Source organism: Musa acuminata, unplaced genomic scaffold (genome assembly GCF_036884655.1).
Source record: "Musa acuminata AAA Group cultivar baxijiao unplaced genomic scaffold, Cavendish_Baxijiao_AAA HiC_scaffold_781, whole genome shotgun sequence".
Classification (NCBI taxonomy): domain Eukaryota; kingdom Viridiplantae; phylum Streptophyta; class Magnoliopsida; order Zingiberales; family Musaceae; genus Musa; species Musa acuminata.
Window position 1 is genome coordinate 2,055 of NW_027021010.1, and position 7,946 is coordinate 10,000.

Sequence of the window (7,946 nt, forward strand, 5' to 3'; positions counted from 1 at the left end):
GGTCTAATTCCTATTACTTTAGCAGGATTATTCGTAACCGCATATTTACAATATAGACGTGGTGATCAGTTGGACCTTTGATTGAGTAATATTTCTTTCTTTTTTTGATTGACCTCCTGCAGGAAGGAGGTCAAATTCAAGTTACAATTCAACTTTTTGTTTTGTTAAATTATTAATTATTTTATTGTGATTCGACATCAAATAAACCGAATCACGCTCTGTAGGATTTGAACCTACGACATCGGGTTTTGGAGACCCGCGTTCTACCGAACTGAACTAAGAGCGCTTTCTTATCCTTATGACAGGAGATACGACTGTACTGTAAAGAAAAGTAATTTTTCTACCCCCAATACGTCTTGCATACATATAGTATGCAAGACCGGAAGATTATGTCCAATTTTAATCGATCTCAATGAATCCCTCGTTACTGCCCATGGGAGAAGTAATAGGTAGGGATGACAGGATTTGAACCCGTGACATTTTGTACCCAAAACAAACGCGCTACCAAGCTGCGCTACATCCCTTTTCAAAATTGTTGTACAGTTTCATTGTACAAAATCCCTGTCTTGTTTTCCATATCGTCATTTTCTCCTCCATCTATATACAATTTTCTTGTCATTTCTTCTTTTTGGTTTCATATAATAAAAGAATTATATACATCTGAAACCTAACGTATAAAAAAGTTAATATTTATCAGTAATGCTCAGGAACAAGGGATTAGATTTTTTTTCTTTTACAAAAAAAGAAAAAAATCTATTGCTTCATTGTACATATCTATTTTAGTTAGGAATCCTGTTTAGTTAGGAATTCCGTGTAAAAAAATACAAATGATCTTGAACTACAGCATCTGACCATATATGTATTACAATCCATAATAGAAGGAGGATTTTCAATGCGAGATATAAAAACATATCTCTCCGTGGCACCTGTGCTAAGTACTCTATGGTTTGGGTCTTTAGCAGGCCTATTGATAGAAATTAATCGGTTATTTCCGGATGCCTTGTCATTCCCCTTTTTTTAATTCTAGTTATTGATTGATATGCGAAGAAATGAAGAAAATTAGAGATACAATTCCACGTGACTAAAATTTCGAATTTCGCCCCTATTTTTTCAGTTCTTTAGGATAGGAAGGAAAAGAAAAAAGTGTATTGAACCTCAGCAAAAATGTGGTAGATCGAAGATCGAATTTTGGAGAACAGAAATGAAAATGTGGATCCAGTCTACGGCGAGTTCCACGAAATCATAGCATAGAAAGAAGATATTTAACTTAAATAATAAATAAAATAAATATTAATAAAATATTGAGATTTAGGATAGGAACAATTGAGAGTTAGAAAGAAATTGTATTATTTAATTATTACTCCATTAAATTATTACTTTATTATTCTAGTAAAATTGTTACTCCATTAATATAATATTAATTATCATTATATAATGAAATGATAATTGCAACGAAATACTTAGAAATTCCATTTCTAGTTAGTAACTTCTATCGATTTTTTTTGTTCTTTTCTTCTTCTTCAGCTCGGATCGAAAATAGAAGAGTTAAGCCGATCCAAAATTCAAAGGAGGTTCATGGCCAAGGGTAAAGATGTCAGAGTCATAGTTATTTTGGAATGTACCAGTTGTGCCCGAAATGATGTCAATAAAGAATCGCCAGGTATTTCTAGATATATTACTCAAAAGAATCGACACAATACGCCTGGTCGATTAGAATTGAGAAAATTTTGTCGCTATTGTAACAAGCATACGATTCATGGAGAAATAAAGAAATAGATCGAACAGAACGCGTGTGCGCTCTCGCCAAGGAAGAGGAAGAACTTAACATATATTTAGAAGAACTTAACATATATTTAACATACTTAACATATATTTAACATATATAATATACATAATGTATAATATACATAATGTATAAGATATATAATATACATAATGTATACAAATCAAAGCCTATTTTGGTCGGATCTGAACTGAAGTGAATAAAGAAATAGAATTTTAGAAATAAGGAATAAACCATGGATAAATCCAAGCAATCTTTTCGTAAATCCAAGCGATCTTTTCGTAGGCGTTTGCCCCCAATTGGATCGGGGGATCGAATCGATTATAGAAACATGAGTTTAATTAGTCGATTTATTAGTGAACAAGGAAAAATATTATCTAGGCGGGTGAATAGATTGACTTTGAAACAACAACGATTAATTACTATTGCTATAAAGCAAGCCCGTATTTTATCTTTGTTACCTTTTCTTAATAATGAGAAACAATTTGAGAGAGCCGAGTCGATCCCCAGAACTACTGGTCCTAGAACCAAAAATAAATAGACATACTCTTCAATTGACTCAAAACTCCAATTGTAACTCAAGCTCAGATTGATGTTTTGTTCGAAAAGGCCTAGAATCTAGAGCGGGTTCCTGTGTTATAAGAAACAAAAAATGGAGAAAATTTTTTTTATTGAAACATATTCGTTCATTCCTATTACTATCTTAATTTCTTTTTATTCTATTTTCCCGGAGTTCCTTCTCCGGGGAATTCTGTTTCAATCATTCCTGTACTGTATATTACTTTAGAATCTACTTTATTTGATGATCTTGTTGGAAATCATGTAAAGACAATTCTTATTTGATATAGCTATTTGTGCAGGTATTTTACGATTAAGAAGCAATTGCTTCTTGTACAGATTGTGTATTAATCTACTATAACTATACAATACCTTATTATCACGAGTTACTGCATTTATCCGAGTGATCCACAAACGACGAAAATCCCTCTTTTGCCTGCCTCTATCTCGATGAGAGGAAGCCAAAGCTCTCATTTTCTGTTGAGTAATCGTTCGAGTAAGTCTTGAATGAGCTCCTCTAGAGGTTGATGCAAATAAACGAATTTTTGTTCGACGTCTCCGAGCTGTATATCCCCGTCTAACTCTGGTCATTGAATCAAATTAAACCTTAATGAATAACTAATTGATTTCGATTCTTTCAGTCATCCTTTTCCCCTCTCACGGTCGATTAATAACAAAACGGATTATTCCGATATATAAAATATAAATTCCAATGGCTTTTGCTACTATAACCTTCCTGACCACAATTTTTTATTCCGTCCAGGCATTTCACCTGCAAATAAGAAATTATAATGATACTCAAAAAAAATAGTGGGTTCCATCGTTTCTATGGTTACTTCTTAAACGGTGAGGTCCTCTCTATACACCGGAGCCTCTTCTTTCATTTAACCAAATGGTATTGTGAACTTGTATAGTTCACACTCTTTGGCTCTACCCATCAATTATAGAGTAATAACTCTTTTCACACTAAGAGTTATCTATACAGTGACGGCATTTAATTAGGAAAGTTGGCTAGGTAGCTGACCCTCTTAGTCCGCTCTTTTAACAATAGGCGCATAATCTTTTTGCTTCTTATAATACTATTTCCTCCGCTTAATGGATAACTATTTGCTACCAATGGGGAATTGCTTTTCATCTCAAATCTAGGTGATTGGATTTGCACCAATGGAAACCATAAATTCCATACACAATATAGGTATATGATAGATCTTTTCCATTTACCCTATTCATTGGTACCGGTCATTGACACTGGAAAAATTGTCTCATTTGTTCGAACTCATGATCTGAACGAGTCGCACATACACCCTAGTACATGTTCCTCGACGCTGAGGACATCCTCTAAGAGCGGGAGATTTCGTAACATTTCTTATCGGCTGTCTTGCGTTTCTAATAAGTTGTTTAATAGTTGGCATGTCGTATATATATATATGTATATATAGAATTAGAATGGAATGGGTTGGTTTAGATCGATCTTAACCTGATGATTGGATTGATGATTATGAATTTTTTCTATTCAATACCAAATCACAGAAAATTCGAATTATGGTTTGAAATGGATTTACACGAAATCCCCGGTATTTTCATTTTCGACCGCTACGAGATCAACAATGCCATGAGCTTGGGCTTCTGTTGCTGACATAAAAACATCCCTTTCCATGTCTTCGGATACAACCCATAAAGGCTTGCCCGTTCTTTGTACATAAACCTTTGTGAGGGTTTCACGAAGTTTCAGTAGTTCTTCCATTTCCAGGACAAATTCCCCTGTTCGTGATTCATAAAAAGAACTAGCAGGTTGATGAATCATGACCCTAAATATATTGATATTGATATAACATCATGAACGGTTCCTCTATCTCGTATGATTGGGCTAATGTAAGGGATAAAAAAAAAATAACAAGAAGAAATTGAACAACCGTACAGGCATCTTCTGTGCGTTGCATACGGCTCCGCAATGGAATTTACTTTTTTCTTCTCTTCTATTCTATCTAAGAAAGAAAGAGAATCCATCTGATTCAGATCGTTGAATGATCCATTTACCACCCTTCCTTTCGTAGGAGTCAAAAATACTATGATGGTTCTGTTGCTTTATATATTTATCTCGTCTGTGATTTAGCAATCCCAAAGTGCCTTTCTGATACGATCAAATAAGGAAAACTGATCTTTTTTTTTTTCATTTTCGTACTCTTCCATAACATAAATATCAGAAAGAAACTTCTGGTGTGGAAGAAAAATGGTTTGTGACGCTGAAATGTACCCCCGACACATAAAATCAACAAATCGGAAATAACCTTTGTTTCATACTACTATCTCGATACAAAATCTCATGTTATGAAAAAACAATAATGGTTTGTTCATATCGAACTCGAAGTGCCATGCTATTATTACTTATTATTCATATTCAATATGGCGAAGGCATAGTCTTTCTTTTTTTTTTCAAATAAAAACTCATTGGCGCCAAGCGTGAGGGAATGCTAGACGTTTGGTAATTTCTCCTCCGATCAGAATGAAAGATCCCATAGAAGCGGCTAACCCCATGCATATTGTATGCACATCGGGTGGCACAAATTGCATAGTATCATAAATAGCTATTCCTGATACTACCCATCCGCCGGGAGAGTTTATAAACAAAAAAAGATCCCTAGTATTATCTTCTATACTGAGATATACCATGAGACCAACAATTTGATTTGAGATCTCGCTATTAACCTCTTGACCTAAAAAAAGTAATCTTTCTCGATGAAGTCGGTTGATTAGGACAAAATTGGTTCCTTTAGGAACTGTACGTGCACCTTTGGATGCATACGGTTCAAAAAAATTGCGAAAAAAGAATCAATGTGTCGATTCCAGTTCTATTTTTTTTTTTTTTTTTTCTGTAATAGGTTTTTGTTTTTCTAATAAAGCTTCCATTTTTAAAAAGACATGAGATGAGTTTTGGCTTCCTTACCTATAAAAAAAGAATTTACTGAACTTATTGAAATTGAACAAATCTCTCTCATTGATGTATTGTTTCATCGACATTCAAATCACGATGTAATTTTCTTGTTTCTGAATGGGCCTTTTCAATTCTTTTAGGTTCATGTTCTACTCCGGGAAAAGATCTGTCCGAATTCCATTTGCACATATAGGGCAAATGGTCTCAGTACCACTTCTTTTTGTTACGACTTTTTTTTTTCAATTCGTTTCATGCCTTTCCCCAATCATTCGATGTACTCATCATACTATTCCGTTGGTTATTGGTTGGACGTTTGAAATCACTCCTATAATAAGGATAAGAATCGTTTATGATACAAGCGGTAATCATACATTACATGGATTACCAATTTGGTATTTTCTGAACGGAGCCTGGATACTTTATTACTTTATTTTATCTGGATACTTTATTACTTTATTTTATTTTTATTTTTCCAAGTCAACCATAAATTCTCCTAATTGATCCTCAAAATAAATAAATTGATCTAATTGCACTTCACGCTCCGAATGATTGATGGTTCACTCAATACAATATTTCTTAGGCGAAACAGAGGATATTTCGATCGAGGGAGAGAACGGGTAAATTCCATATAACCCAATATGTCTGACAAGTCGCACTATAAGTCAACCCAAACTGCATCTTCCTCTCCAGGACTCCGAAAAGGTACTTTTGGAACACCAACGGGCATTAAATTAAAGAAAAAATTGAGTACTATACTTCACTTTAATGTGGAAACATAACAATGGCTTTATCGTCTTCATCCCTTTTTCTGTTTATTGTATTTTATACATAGATTTTTATACATAAATTGGAAGGTTTATTTTATAGAGTAAGACAGAATGAATAAAGAAAAATTTTAACTAACGGATCAATCGTTGGAGTAATAAACAAGTATCTATGCATTCGTTTCCCGAAAGTAGAACTAATCCTCCCATTGCGTATTGGTACTTATCGGGTATAGAATAGATCTGCTTCTCTTTGTTCTTACGAACAGAATTGTTCCATTATTTTCAATGGAACGGAATAAAAATTAACCCTTTCTCATACGGAATCTACTGAAAAGGTTAGATACATAGTATAGTCTTTTCCAATGCGATAAAATAAAGTGACATAGTGTCTATTTTTCTTTGATAAAGGGGTATTTCCATGGGTTTGCCTTGGTATCGTGTTCATACTGTCGTATTGAATGATCCCGGTCGATTGCTTTCTGTCCATATAATGCATACAGCCCTAGTTGCTGGTTGGGCCGGTTCGATGGCTTTATACGAATTAGCGGTTTTTGATCCCTCTGACCCCGCTCTTGATCCAATGTGGAGACAAGGTATGTTCGTTATACCCTTCATGACTCGTTTAGGAATAACCAATTCGTGGGGTGGTTGGAGTATTTCAGGAGGAACTGTAACGAATCCCGGTATTTGGAGTTATGAAGGTGTGGCAGGGGCACATATTGTGTTTTCTGGCTTGTGCTTCTTGGCAGCTATCTGGCATTGGGTGTATTGGGACCTAGAAATATTCTGTGATGAACGTACGGGCAAACCATCTTTGGATTTGCCTAAGATCTTTGGAATTCATTTATTTCTCTCAGGGTTGGCTTGCTTTGGCTTTGGCGCATTTCATGTAACAGGTTTGTATGGTCCTGGAATATGGGTGTCCGATCCTTATGGACTAACTGGAAAAGTACAACCCGTAAGTCCAGCGTGGGGCGCAGAAGGCTTTGATCCTTTTGTTCCCGGAGGAATAGCCTCTCATCATATTGCAGCGGGTACATTGGGCATATTAGCAGGCTTATTCCATCTTAGTGTCCGTCCGCCTCAACGTCTATACAAAGGATTACGTATGGGCAATATTGAAACTGTACTTTCCAGTAGTATCGCTGCTGTTTTTTTTGCAGCTTTCGTTGTTGCTGGAACTATGTGGTATGGTTCAGCAACTACCCCAATCGAATTATTTGGTCCCACTCGTTATCAGTGGGATCAGGGATACTTTCAGCAAGAAATATATCGAAGAGTTAGCGCCGGACTAGCCCAAAATCTGAGTTTATCGGAAGCTTGGTCTAAAATTCCCGAAAAATTAGCTTTTTATGATTACATTGGTAATAATCCAGCAAAAGGGGGATTATTCAGAGCAGGGTCAATGGACAACGGGGATGGAATAGCTGTTGGGTGGTTAGGACACCCCGTCTTTAGAGATAAAGAAGGGCGCGAGCTTTTTGTACGTCGTATGCCTACCTTTTTTGAAACATTTCCGGTAGTTTTGGTAGATGGAGACGGAATTGTTAGAGCCGATGTTCCTTTTAGAAGGGCAGAATCAAAGTATAGTGTTGAACAAGTAGGTGTAACTGTTGAGTTCTATGGTGGCGAACTCAATGGAGTCAGTTATAGTGATCCTGCGACTGTAAAAAAATATGCTAGACGTGCCCAATTAGGTGAAATTTTTGAATTAGATCGGGCTACTTTGAAATCTGATGGCGTTTTTCGTAGCAGTCCAAGGGGTTGGTTCACTTTTGGCCATGCTACGTTTGCTTTGCTCTTCTTTTTCGGACACATTTGGCATGGCGCTAGAACCTTGTTCAGAGATGTTTTTGCTGGCATTGATCCAGATTGTGGAATTTGGAGCATTCCAAAAACTTGGGGA

The 7,946-nt window shown here is 35.8% G+C and overlaps 2 non-coding genes and 1 pseudogene across 2 annotated transcripts; 1 reads left to right on the forward strand and 2 right to left on the reverse strand.

The window, feature by feature from the left end:
* Positions 1–212: 212 nt before the first annotated feature.
* Positions 213–286, reverse strand: TRNAW-CCA (transfer RNA tryptophan (anticodon CCA)). Its single transcript has one exon. It is a non-coding gene; the product is annotated as a tRNA-Trp (tRNA).
* A 164-nt stretch (positions 287–450) lies between these two features.
* TRNAP-UGG (transfer RNA proline (anticodon UGG)) lies at positions 451–524 on the reverse strand. Its single transcript has one exon. It is a non-coding gene; the product is annotated as a tRNA-Pro (tRNA).
* Positions 525–6,177: 5,653 nt separating this feature from the next.
* LOC135663993 (photosystem II CP47 reaction center protein-like) overlaps positions 6,178–7,946 on the forward strand; it is a 3,215-nt pseudogene continuing 1,446 nt past the window's right edge.